A 14,383-nucleotide genomic window follows, 5' to 3' on the forward strand; every position below is an offset into this window, starting at 1 on the left:
TAATGGTGACTTAGTGACCTGGTGCAGTGACCTGAAGTGAAAGGGTGCACGCACCTTTACACACAGGTTGCAGACCCATTTCACATGGGCTCCCATTGGTGGCATTATATATGCTGCATCCCATGGGAAACCCCTGGGTACCATATACTACGGACTTAAGGGTGCACCAGTATGCCAAATATAGGGTGTTTGTGGTCCAAGCAACAAAGTTTAAAGGGAGAGAGCACAGTCACTGAGGTCCTGGTTAGTAGGATCCCAGTGCACACCGTCAAAACATACAACAGGCAAGTGGAGTTAATCGTACCAAAAAGAGGGTACTTTCCTACAATTGGTATAGTTTGTACCTGTAGTCTTGTTAGAGACCTCAATACAATTGCATTCTGCCTCTTTTTCGAAAGGTTTTCGTTGTAGAGACCACCTCTCTGTGTCCGACTTGATGCAAAGAGGATCGCTTTAAACATTTGCTGTCAGAACTGTCAGTCTGAAGATGGCCCTCCCCCCAAATGTTTTGCCTGCTACTTTTCTGCTTGCTGAAACTCATTTGTTGGCTTTTGAATTCTGCACCTTACCAATGCAGGCCAGTCCTGAAATGCTTTTGCTTCCTCCTTCAAACATGGTACAACTGGCCTACAACTGATCTGCACATTTAAATTTACTTGTAACGGACTAGTAAAGTGGTACAACATATCCAGGGTAATAAAATGACAGGAGAACCCGTAAACCCAGTTGAGACCTGGGTAAATTATAATAGCATACTTCTTAACAGGTATCAAGTAAAACAAATTAAGAAAATTAATTAATAATTCTGGTTGAAACGCCAACATCTGAACAACTCTGGCTTTATGATTTATTACATGATATTATAAATATTGTTCATCATTTCTTGTTCTAAAATCTTGTAATCACTGCTTATGTGCTGATTTTTCACTTCCTTCATGTGGTCCACATGGGCCATTCACTGGTACTTGTTCATGAGCACTGTGTTCACCTTCTATTTGTTGCACAATTCAAACTGTTGAAGTTGCCTATTTGTCTTTAGATTTTGTAAATATAACTGCAGTAACTAGATCAGTTTTTTCCCCTTTATTTCTTATTAATTAATTTTTTCACTTGTGTTGATTGATTCCGGTTGAGACGTATTCTATTACTAGTGAACCTGCACCACTTACTGTACCACCCACTTAAGTAGCCTTTTAAAACATGTCTCAGGCCTGCAATTATATAAAATAAACCTCTGACTATATATATATATATATATATATATATATATATGGAAAATGTCACTTACCCAGTGTACATCTGTTCGTGGCATGGGACGCTGCAGATACACATGCTGTACATTATCCTGCCATCTAGTGTTGGGCTCGGAGTGTTACAAGTTGTTTTTCTTCAAAGAAGTCTTTTCGAGTCTCGAGACCGAGGGACTCCTCCCCTTCGGCTCCATTGCGCAAGGGCGTCGACTCCATCTTAGATTGTTTTCCCCACAGAGGGTGAGGTAGGAGTTGTGTATATAGTAAAAGTGCCCATGCAATGGAGTGAGAATGTATGTACATAATGTGTATAAAAAATAATATATATTTACAAATTTATAAATGTACAAGTTTCATCAACTTATAACGGCTACAGGCTCTGGGGAGGCGGGAGGGCGCATGTGAATCTGCAGCGTCCCATGCCACGAACAGATGTACACTGGGTAAGTGACATTTTCCGTTCAATGGTATATGTCGCTGCAGATACACATGCTGTGCATAGACTAGTAAGCAGTTATCTCCCCAAAAGCGGTGGTTTAGACTGTAGGAGTTGAAGTTGTTTGAAATATTGTTCGTAATACAGCCGGTCCTACTGTGGCTTGTTGTGTTGTGAACACATCTACACAGTAATGTTTTGTGAATGTATGAGGTGTAGACCATGTGGCTGCCTTACAGATTTCTGTCATAGGTATATTTCCTAGAAAGGCCATTGTGGCACCTTTCTTCCTAGTGGAGTGCGCCTTTGGCGTAATCGGCAGATCTCTTTTTGCTTTAATATAGCGGGTCTGAATACATTTCACTATCCATCTGGCAATGCCTTGTTTGGATACTGGATTTCCTGCATGAGATTTTTGAAAGGCTACAAACAATTTTTTTGTCTTGCAAAATTTTTTGTTCTATCAATGTAATACATTAATGTTCTTTTGATGTCTAACATATGTAAGGCTCTTTCGGCTACTGAGTCTGGTTGTGGAAAAAAGACTGGGAGTTCCACTGTTTGGTTTAGGTGGAACAGTGATAACTTTTGGTAAGAACTTTGGATTTGTATGTAGAACCACTTTATGTATTTGTATAAAGGGTTCTTGTATGGTGAATGCTTGAATTTCACTTACTCTTCTAAGAGATGTGATAGCTATTAGGAAGGCTACTTTCCAGGTTAAGTATTGCATCTCACAAGAGTGCATTATTTCAAATGGTGGACCCATGAGTCGTGTTAATACAATATTGTTCTTGGGGGTATGATTCTCTTTAGACCCTCCATAAATGCTTTGATGACTGGGATTCTAAAGAGTGATGTTGAATGTGTAATCTGCAGATAGACAGATATTGCGGTGAGATGTATTTTGATAGAAGAAAAGGCTAGGTTTGATTTTTGTAAGTGTAATAAATAGCTTACGATGTTTTTTGCAGAAGCGTGCAGTGGTTGAATTTGATTATGATGGCAATAATAAACACATCTTTTCCATTTGTTTGCATAACAATGTCTTGTAGTAAGTTTTCTAGCTTGCTTAATTACCTCCATACATTCTTGTGGAAGGTCTAAATGTCCAAACTCTAAGACTTCAGGAGCCAGATTGCTAGATTGAGCGTTGCTAGATTCGGGTGTCTGATCTGTTGCTTGTGTTGAGTTAACAGATCTGGTCTGTTTGGTAGTTTGATATGAGGTACTACTGACAGGTCTAGTAGTGTTGTGTGCCATGGTTGGCGAGCCCATGTTGGTGTTATCAGTATTAGTTTGAGTCTGTTTTGACTCAATTTGTTTACAAGATAAGGAAGGAGTGGGAGAGGGGGAAAAGCGTAGGCAAATATCCCTGACCAACTCATCCATAACGCATTGCCCTTGGACTGAGGGTGTGGATACCTGGACGCGAAGTTTTGGCATTTTGCGTTTTCTTTTGTTTCGAATAGGTCTATTTCTGGTATTCCCCAGCATAGAAAGTAAGTTTTTAGTATCTGGGGATGATCTCGACTAAGATTGTCGGCTAACTGGTTTTGAATCCCTGGGATATACTGTGCTATTAGGCGAATGGGATTGTGAATCACCCAATGCCAAATTTTTTGTGCTAAGAGACACAGTTGTGATGAGTGTGTCCCTCCCGGTTTGTTTAGGTAATACATTGTTGTCATGTTGTCTGTTTTGACAAGAATGTGTGTGTGGGCTATTAGCGGTTGAAATGCTTTCAATGCTAGAAACACTGCTAACAGCTCTAGATGATTTATATGCAGTTGCCTTTGTTGAGCGTCTCATTGTCCCTGTATACTGTGCTGGTTGAGGTGTGCTCCCCACCCTATCATGGAAGCATCTGTTGTGATCACGTATTGAGGCACAGGGTCTTGGAATGGCCGGCCTTGGTTTAAATTTATAGGATTCCACCATTGAAGCGAGGAGTGTGTTTGGCGGTCTATCAACACTAGATCTTGAAGTTGACCCTGGGCTTGTGTCCATTGTGTTGCTAGGCATTGTTGTAAGGGACGCATGTGTAGTCTTGCGTTTGGGACAATGGCTATGCATGAAGACATCATGCCTAGGAGTTTCATTACAAACCTCACTTGATAGTGTTGGTTTGGGTGCATGTTTAGTATTACATTTTGGAAGGCTTGTACCCTTTGTGGACTTGCCGTGACAATCCCTTTTTGTGTGTTGATTGTTGCTCCTAAGTATTGTTGTATTTGACACGGTTGTAGATGTGATTTTTGGTAGTTTATAGAGAACCCTAGTTTGTGAAGGGTTTCTATGACGTATGTTGTGTGTAGAAGACACTTGGTGAGTGCTGGTTTTTATTAACCAATCGTCTAAGTAAGGGAATACGTGCATGTGCTGTCTCCTGATATGAGCAGCTACTACTGCAAGGCATTTTGTGAATACCCTTGGGGCTGTTGTTATGCCGAACGGTAACACTTTGAATTGGTAATGCACGCCTTGGATTACAAACCTCAAGTATTTCCTGTGAGAAGGATGTATGGGTACGTGGAAGTAAGCATCCTTGAGATCTAATGTTGACATGTAGTCCTGTTTGAGCAAGGGAATCACATCTTTAAGTGTCAGCATGTGAAAATAATCTGATTTGATGTAAAGATTTAGTGTTGTGAGGTCTAATATGGGTCTCAGTGTTTTGTCCTTTTTTGGAATTAGGAAATACAGGGAGTAAACACCTGTTCCTTTTTGATGGTTGGGTACTAGTTCTATTGCTTCTTTTTGTAACAATGCTTGGACTTCTAGTTGTAACAGATCTAAGTGTTGTTTGGACATGTGTGCTCTTGGAGGCAGATCTGGTGGCAAATGTAGGAATTCTCTGCAATAACCATGTTGGATAATGGCTAGGACCCACGCGTCCGTAGTTGTGTTCCCAGTTTTGGTAATAATCTGAGAGTCTCCCCCCCCCCACTGGTGTTGTGTGGTGGGGGTTTGTGATGTTGAAGTCACTGTTTAGTTTGTGGGGTTTTTGGGCTCTGGAATTTCCCTCGTGTTTTAGGGAACTGTCCACCCCTATATTGTCCTTGAAAACCTCCTCTCCGATATTGGCCCTGATAGGTGGGTCTGACTTGTGAGGTGGAAGGCTCTGTGGTCTGGGCCCGAAACCCCCCTCTAAAGTGCAGCTTCCTAAAAGTGCCTCTGCGGGGAGTAGAGTGCACCCATGGCTTTGGCCGTGTCAGTGTCTTTCTTCAGTTTGTCTATCGCTGTATCCACCTCCGGCCCAAACAATTGTTGTCCGTTGAAAGGCATATTCAGCACCGCCTGCTGGATTTCTGGCTTAAATCCTGCGGTCCGTAGCCACGCGTGTCTCTGAATAGTTACTGCGGTGTTTACTGTCCTGGCCGCCGTATCTGCTGAGTCCATAGGCGACCTTATTTGGTTGTTGGAGATAGTTTGGCCCTCCTCAACAACCTGTTGGGCACGTTTCTGGAACTCTTTGGGAAGGTGTTGAATGAGATGTTGCATTTCATCCCAATGTGCCCCGTCGTATCTTGCCAGTATAGCTTGCGAATTGGCAATTCGCCATTGATTGGCTGCCTGTGCTGCAACCCTCTTGCCTGCTGCATCGAATTTCCAACTTTCTTTGTCGGGCGGTGGTGCATCTCCAGAAGTTTGTGAGTTTGCCCTTTTGCGGGCTGCTCCTACTACCACCAAATCAGGAGTTAACTGTTCTGTAATGTACACAGGGTCCGTAGGGGGAGGTTTATATTTCTTCTCCACCCCAGGTGTGATGGCTCTGCTCTTGACTGGGTCTTGAAACACCTGTTTGGCATGTTTTAACATGCCTGGCAACATTGGCAAACTTTGGTATTGGCTGTGCGTAGATGACCGGGTGTTGAACAAGAAGTCATCTTCTATGGGCTCTGCATGCAATGCTACATTATGAAAAGTAGCTGCCCTGGAAACCACCTGCACGTAAGCAGTACTGTCCTCAGGTGGTGATGGCCTTGCCGGGTAGCAATCCGGACTATTATCTGAGACCGGTGCATCATACAAATCACATGAATCCAGGTCATCTTGGCTCATCCCTGTGTGCGTTGGTGACTGCATCATTCGGGGTGTTGCTACTGGGGACAGATGTGGCGAGTGCGGTGGCCGTGGAGAAAACTGGTGGTGTTTTTTCTTTAGCCACTTTTGCTTTTGGCTGCATTTCCGCCTCTGGAATGCGAGCTTCCGCTTCATCTTTATTGGAGGAAGAGTTCTGATTTTCCCCGTGTCTTTTTGTATATGGAGCCTCCTCTGGGTATGGTCTGGCTCTCCCATGCCCAGTTCTTGTTCAAACCTGTGGCCTTGTAATTGTGTGGAAAGGCCTTGTTCGTCTGTATAGGAGCTGTGTTTTGGCTCAGAGGCTGCATGTTTCGCCACCGAAACCTTTTCGGCAGTCTTTTTCGGTTCCGAGGAAACCTTTTAGGCTTTCGGGGTGCCAATCTCTCAGTGTCGAGTCTGTTCGGAGCTGGTATCTCAGTGCAGAGTCTGTTCGGAGCCGGTATCTCGACCGGAGTCGGATGTCTTCGGTTGCTGGGAGGCCTTTTTCGGTGCAGATGTTTGGTCACCGTGTTTTCGGGTAAAGCCATGGGCTGTCGGCGGTGGTTCCCCTTGGCCTTCATGATTTTCGAGTGAGTTTTTGCCGGGGATAGTTTACTCACGGTTTGTTGCGTCTTCGTCTGCTCACTCTCTGACTCGTCAGAATCCGAATCTGGAATGGAGAATGTCTCCTCTTCTTCGACGTCAGTGTGTCCGGCTGGTGTTGACACCATCTGAAGTCTTCGAGCTCTACGATCCCAGTGTCTTCTTGGATCAAAATGCCCGACAGGCCTCACAAGTATCCTCTGTGCTCGGGGGACAAACACAGATTACAGACCAAGTGTTGGTCTGTATAAGGATACTTAGCGTGGCAGTTGGGGCAGAAGCGGAAGGGGATCCGTTCCATGAGCTTTGAAGATGGACGCGGCCGGGTCGGGCCGGCCAGGCCTCGCCGAGGAGTGGAAGCCCCGAAGGGCTGCCGGAGCTCTTCTGTCTTCGGTGTCGATGTGCTAGCAGCACTAACCCAGTACCGAGCACAAACAATACCGTCAAATTTTCCGATGGATAACTATCTTTTCCAAACCGAAACACGGAGCGAAGAGGAACACGTCCGAACCCGATGGTGGAAAGAAAACAATCTAAGATGGAGTAAACGCCCATGCACAATGGAGCCAAAAGGGAGGAGTCCCTCGGGCTCGTGACTCGAAAAGACTTCTTCGAAGAAAAACAACTTGTAACACTCCGAGCCCAACATTAGATGGCAGGATAATGCACAGCATGTGTATCTGCAGGTACACATGCCATCGAACATATATATATATATCTCATCCCTAAGGTAGGCCCTAAACAGCCCATAGGGCCAGATAGTGGAAAAACAAACAAGCAAATTTGTTTTTCACTCCCATATTTTAACATTAGGTTACCTTATTACATTTACAAAAGAGAACTTGTTTTGGAACTAGTAGAAATCTCATGTCTGGTGTCTAAAGAGTTGTTTTTTAAAATCCTTGTTAATGGTTATGTCCGATCCTAAGTCATGATTCTGAAAATGCCATATTTAGAAAGTTATCATTTTCTTGTCCTAACCATTCGGTGCCTGGAGCTTGTGTCCGGGGTCACATGACTCATAAGCATGGCAGTTGGCCTTTGTATATTCCTTCCAGACAGTGAAGCAAAGGGTGACTAGATGTTGGCAGGATGGGCTATCCTGCCAGGATCAGTGGGCCAGAGCTGTTCCCTGACACACTTACATTTCAAAGTAGCTGCCTCAGCTCACTCACTAAGAATTTCACACTAGCATTTTGTCACTCTAGGCCTCTTGGAGCCTAGGCAGGGAGGAAGAAAACTGCAGAATCAACTGTGAATAGGGGGGTGGGGTGCAGGGGTTTTAGACACTTCCACTTCAAAGTTGGCACCAGGTATAAAAATAGGACCCTCAGACCCACTTTTCAGTTCACTCCTGGAGCTGTGAAAGTCACTCAGAAGGTCTGCTCTACCCTTCTGAGGACTGTCTTGCTGCTTGAACCCAGAACTACAAGACAGACCCTCAAGGACTGGTTGGCTGACCTCCAGAGTTACAGGGACTTCAATTGGTGCACACCCAGTTCTGGACCCAGGGAAGTGGTGCTAAATGTGCCGTAATAGCCTAAATCCAAAACTTGGGAACAGTATCAGCCAAAAGGCAACCTGCGAACAGAGAGGAGACCAGGACATACTTGCTTACCAATCTGCCCAAGGTGCACTGTCGGTTCGACTGTCTTTGTGGTAGCTCCTGCTATGTTCTTCACAGCAGCAAATCCTGTTCAGAAGCTCCTCACAGAGGGTATGTGGCCTGGTGGAGCCTTTCTTGGATACAGCCTACATCTTCATCCCATTGGGGATTTGACTCCACCCCCACCCCCTCCCCAAAAAAGATACTAAGACCAAACGTGGAATTCGTCACCGCAATTTCATCCAATGGCTTCCAGATGATGCCTTCCCTTCCTCGGATACTACCGGCTGACTTGCTCCACTGAATCTCACCTTCACAGACCTGTTTCTTCAAAAATTATTTTATGTCTGACAGTAATGAAAGAAAGGGCACAATCCTGTGTGACGTATTCACACTCCATCATGGTCTTGCGCTACTAGATGACCATGGGTGGCACTTTGATATTACAAGCGCTGTTTTTCAGGTGAAAAACACATATCTGGTTCTGATGAATGGACTTTTGTCTTTGTAGTGTTTAATAGTTTTACATTTTACTCTATTTTTCTAAATTAGAGTAGATTTCTTGTGCTGTGTTTTCACTTAATTACTGTTTAAGTGCTACATAAATAACTTGCACATGGCCCCCAAGTTAAGCTTGACTGCTTTTGTGCTGAGGTATAAGCACAGGTTAATTTAATGACTTTGTGGTTCACAAGGACAGAGACAGCGGTTGATACTTGAGAAAGACTCAAACCCCACTTACCCAAAATCACAGTCTGTAACACTAGGTTTTTATCCTCTGGATGCAGTTCAAGATAAGGGGCTATGTTTGACCACATCTGCCCATCATATCAGCCTAAAATGTCCATGGCATTTATAGCCTGCATGGACATTGCAGTTATAGAGGAGCTCCTTTTCCCTGCCATGGATATTCATCAGCCTTCCTAATCAGGTATTAAGCAGTAACCTTGTCTTATGATGGAGATAACTCGCTTGTCGAAGGTGTCTCTACTTTGGGAGAAACCCTTGTAGTCTTCCCTCATCAGATGTAGTGTGATTGGGGGGGATGGGGAAGAAAAAGTCACGGTTTTACAAGGGTGGTTCTCTTAGCCGCACCACCTCTACCTGTGCCCTTGGAGTTATTCCCTCTAAACATCCCTGAAGTAACCCTATGACGGTTGCTGCTCTTTGGTAAGAGGCTGGAGTATCAGGGGAGAGGTCCTTGGCGCCACCTCTGAATTGGGTCTTACAAAAGGCACCCCAGGGAGAAAGCGTCTGAATTGCCCCCATGGCCTTTGTTGTATGTGTTTTCTTCTTGATGTTTTCCAGCATCTGATATACCTGTAGTCCGAAGAGGTGTTCCCCAGCTAACAGAAGATTTTGTTGGACCTCTGGCTTGAAGCCTGAGATACGCAGCCAACCATGATGCCTGATGAGGAGGATACTGGAGCTGATGCGCATAGCTGCAGTATCAGCTGTGTCAAAGGGACACCTGATGGTTGTCCTGGAAAGGATTCTGCTCTCCAAGACAAGCTTATGGCCAAATTGTCTATATTGCTTTGGAAGGAGGCAGAGAAGTTCCTACAACTCATCCCCGTGGTACCAAGTAAGTAGTCAATTGAACTAGCAATCTGCCAGTGCGTGGCTGACTGGAGGGGGTGCGGGGCTTCTTGCCTGCAGCATCAATTGTCTTACTTTCATTGCCTGGTGGGGGCATCATCAGTCCCTTGGGACTTTGATGTGTATCACCAAAGAGTCCAGTAGAAGTTGGCCACAGATGTAGAATGGGACAGTGGAGGCTTTTTTTTTTTTTAAATCTACTCTAGCCTTTACGAGCTACCTAAAGGTGTCAGGCAGAGTTTTAAGCATGCCCTCGAGCACAATTAGGACCTGCACAGTACGGTAAGTGGGTGGTAAACAGTATCTATATCAGGAAGTCTTACTCTTCGTGAACAATATGTAGGTCTACTTTGTGGAATGTGGTGGCCCTGTTGATGCCCTCATGTTAAGAGGCATTACCATCAGGAGGGGAGAGCTTGGTTTGAAAGATCTGAATCTGCCACCCCAACCCCCCAAGAGGAATAACTATTGCCGTCCCATGGGCCACCTCTAGGTTGAGAATCATACAGATCTATATGAGACTATCCCTCCATAAGCGGAGTGAGGAGCACCCTGCGGAGAAGAAGGTGGAGTTTGCGTATGTGGTGGTGGTAGTGGTAGAATGGTAAGTGGTGGAGGAGGTGTGGGGGTTCGGATAGGTAACAAACTTGCCCCCCTCTCCTTATGTTTCTTCTGATTAGGCGGGGAGGACTCCAATACACGTTCCTCCTCTAAGGTTAATTTTCTCTACCTGGGAAGAGTATCCAGCACCTTGGGAGGTAGCTCAGAACCAAGTTTGTCAAGTGTACAGTTTTCCTGGAGATCCTTCAGGATATGCTGCTCTAGATCCTCAGACCCGGCAACTGATAATGCTCAGGGTGCTGGGCGACAACTTTGAGGGAGTCTTTCGGCTTGTTGGAGCCAAAGCAACTGTTTGCAGAGTGGGGTTTTGGAGCCGAAGGGGTCTTCAAAGCAGATTACAATGCCATGTCAAGCGAGTTGTCAATGTTGAAAAAGCCCCTGGCTTATGCCGTCGTTTTGGTGCCTCAGGATGGTTCGGTATCTGGTCCAAGACCTTCTGATGGTGCCGCCCATGGCCCACAGGCAGTGCAGGGCATGAAGCCTGATGTTGGGCTTCAGGGCTCCATGTCCATCCCACACTAGGATTGTGTGCGGTCCGTGCATATTGTCTGTGTGTAACTAGTGGAAACAAGTGTTTTCCCGTTAGAATACTGACCGCCTAATGTGCTTCCAGGAATGGCTGCTCCTCTGCCTGTGAATCAGGGGGTGACCTCTGTTCTGGGCTGAAATGGTGAGGCTGGCCTCCAGCTCCTCCTTGATGCCTCACTTCCTAAAAATGACAGTATCTGTGTCCTGTCATTGCTCCATTTTGCACAGAGTGAGTTGCTAATCATGCCAATACCATTGAGAGGAACACATGGCAGGCAGAAAATGTAGCCACATTGTGGTCTGGCGAAAGGCAGAGGTTGCAGACCTGGTAGTGGTAAGTCCAAGAATACCTGAAGTGAACCAGAAGGCAGTATTGAAAAGGAGTCCTTTCAATCACAGTCTTCATTACTGGAGAGAAGCGGAAGGCGAGGCACAAGGCACCATGAGGGGTGTGAAATGGAAAGCTGGGTGGCAAGCCCAACGAAAGGAAACAAATTATAGATTATTAGTGCCAATAGGACACAATAAACCATAAGAGTCTGCCAAACACCAAGAGCCGTTGACCTGGAGCCTGATCAGTAACACATCCGAACAGGAAGGTGAAAAGAAACAAACAATGGAGTTGATGGATATAACCAGTCATAAAGACTTCTGCGAAGAAAAACAAGTTGCAAATGTCTGAACTAAACAAAAGTAGTCAGGGGTATGCAGAACATGTGTATCTACAGCTACACATACTAGTATGTTAGTAGACCCACACCACCCGATACATGTTAAAGGGCCCACGTTACGAAAACAATGTCAATGACCATGTGTGACTTTAGACTCGATTGAAAGTACTCCGAAACAGCCTGCTCTACACCCCTACTCTCAAGTCCATGCATGTGATCAGGGTAGATTAGTAGAAAAAAAATAACTGTTTCCATGCTAGTGCATTGGTGTCCAGTGATGTTGCTGCATATAAGCTCTGGTTTTCTTTGCTTCTAGTTTTGACTTACAGATTGCCCCACACTCCAGCCTAAACTGCAGGCTATTCATATGAAAGTAAGCAGCTATTGAAGTTTGCCTACTTAACTAACTTGCATAGATTAGATATACATGTACATTAAAACTGCATCATTCACTGTGCATGCAGGCTGTTGTTGGCATTTACCTAACTGTGATGTTTGAACTGAAGTGAATGTAACAGAATTGCTTCGGTGCTTTGCAAGATTGCACGGGAGGATGTCTTCAACTTGTGAACTCTGAATATACATGCTTTGAACAAATAAAAAAAATCAAACCCTTGGAATAGTATTTCTTAACCCGTGTCCTGGGACCTCTGAAGATCCGCTCTGCCTATTCAAAGGGGCCAGTGTCTGCTTACAAAAAATAATTAATAAAGTGCATATAAATAAAAGAAACAAAATGTAAATTGAAAACTGTAAAATGTTCTGTAAATATGAAGGAATTTGTAACTGGAGATTAAAAAATTAAGTTGGGGTTCTCAAATTGATTCTTGAAAGCAGTGCAAGTGCATCAAACAGGATGTAGTATGGACAGCGTGTGGCCGCAATCGAATTTACAAAAACTCCAAACATCCCATTTAAATTAAATCGTAGACTTTGTTTGTGAATTTGTTAACATATTTCAGCGCTGGTAAATTTTATTACAAGACAGGAGACTCATATTATGCTTTTCTTTTCTTACTTTATTAAATAGCAGCCAAGAACTAAAAGTCCCAGAAACCTCTGGGGGAAAAAAACTACAACATGACATCACAATGGGGCTGACCAATCCCATGACCAGCCCCCTCTTAACCTTCTTGACTGAGAGCACCAATTCCTCTTTTCTTCAGTCAAGATAAGTACTCTGCTCGCCGTTTATTTGTTTTTCTAATTAGTGATTGATAAGTATTTGTTTTTATTTGTTGTTATGCACGCTATGCTTTACCGTTGTCCTGTTTAGGGCTATAACACCTTACTTGCTTTGTTTCCCACCCCTTTTTTTGTTTGAACGCGCATCCTTGCGCGAGCTCCTCTTTTTAGCACATGTGCTTAGTGCGGCACGAACGTTCTTCAACATTCGTTTAGAACGTCTGCGGTATTCTTACCTCGCTCTACAGACATTTTGCTGTGCTGCTGTTTCAAGCCACTAAGAGCACCAGTGCTCCCTTGGCTCCTTCGACGAGTCAAGAAGTTGTCTTCACTCAGTGAGGGCTTTCTACTTTTGCACCCTCTATTGTGCCTCCCAAAGGAGTTTGTCAAATTCTTCAGGGCTCCCTTCCTCCTCCCTTGACATTTTACACCTGAGACACCAACAGTGATGGGGATGATGTCTTACAAGACTCCATGAATGATGACTTATGATAATGGGCCTTTGGAGAAAAGGAGTAAAGTTTCTCCTTCTGTGAGTTCCCCTCATTTAGTGTCTGATTAACTGCTCAATCATGATGGGGAACCTATGTTTGACCCTACGTCAATCCACCATCCAAATTCATCGGAATGGATCATGTTTCAGACTATGTCTCCTTTTATTTAAGGCATGCCCTTGATAAAGCGTCTAGAAACAAATTGAAATCTGAATGTCCTAGCCCTTCCCTTCCCTTTAAGGTGTCTGATATCCCCTCCATAGACCCTGATATGTTACTTTTTTTTTTTCTAAATTTGGGAAAGATCCCAAAAAAGGGGTTGATCATGCCTGCTTAAATTGCCAGGACAGACTTCTGGACCTAGTTGGACCTTTGACTAGTATTTTTGATTTGGCTGAGGAAGCGAAGATGGAGGGCACTCAGGTGGATCTCCTGAGATACTTTCAAATTGGGCTCAGAGTGATATGCATGTTAGGCAACGCCTACATTTCCCAGGAGCGGCGCAAAAGTCTTCTGCTCAGGATCGATCCCAAACTCTGCTCATTGGCAGCCAAGGAGGGTCCCAATGCGGAGGGTCTTCTCTTTGGTGATTCCTTTATCAAGGAGATGAGCATATGTCTCCACTTTCGCTTCTTTAGACAAAGGAAGGGGTCGATTTGCCAGCCGTTATCCTTCAAGAGGGCAATCCCTCGGCAGAGGCTCCTACATGCAAAGCAACCAACAAGACTTCTACCAGGGGTACAAGCCCCAATTCTATCCCCGCTGGTTCCATGGAGGCCGTAACCGGTCATACAGAGCCAAAGGAGACCAGCTTGCAGGTAAGAACTTCCAGTTCTGGCCTTCCTCCGGTAGGAGGCAGACTGGGTTTGTGTCTAGACGCTTGGCTTTCTAGAACCTCAGATCCTTGGGTAATCCAGTCGGTTCAAGGCTATTGCATAGAATTGTACCAGGTACTCGTCAGTCCCAACTGCCGTGTCCTCTCACCCCCCCCCGAATAATAAAGCCTGGTTCACGACCAAGTACATTCCTTACTAACGAAACAGGCTATCGAAGTTGTTTTCAACCCCTCTGGGTTTCTCAGTACCATCTTTCTGGTTCAGAAGAACAAAAAGCATCGTCTGGTTATAAATCTGAAGGAATTCAACAATTTTGGTGTACCCCCATCACTTCAAGATGGAGACGATTCTCTATCTCAGAGATCTCCTTCTTCACAAAGACTGGTTGGTTTGGATAGATCTTCAAGACGCCTATCTTTCAGTCCCTGTGCATCCCTCGGTCAGGAAGTTTCTTCAGTTCCAGTGGAGGACTTTCAGTTCAAAACTCTT

Source organism: Pleurodeles waltl, chromosome 3_1, assembly GCF_031143425.1.
Source record: "Pleurodeles waltl isolate 20211129_DDA chromosome 3_1, aPleWal1.hap1.20221129, whole genome shotgun sequence".
In the NCBI taxonomy this organism is placed as follows: Eukaryota; Metazoa; Chordata; class Amphibia; order Caudata; family Salamandridae; genus Pleurodeles; species Pleurodeles waltl.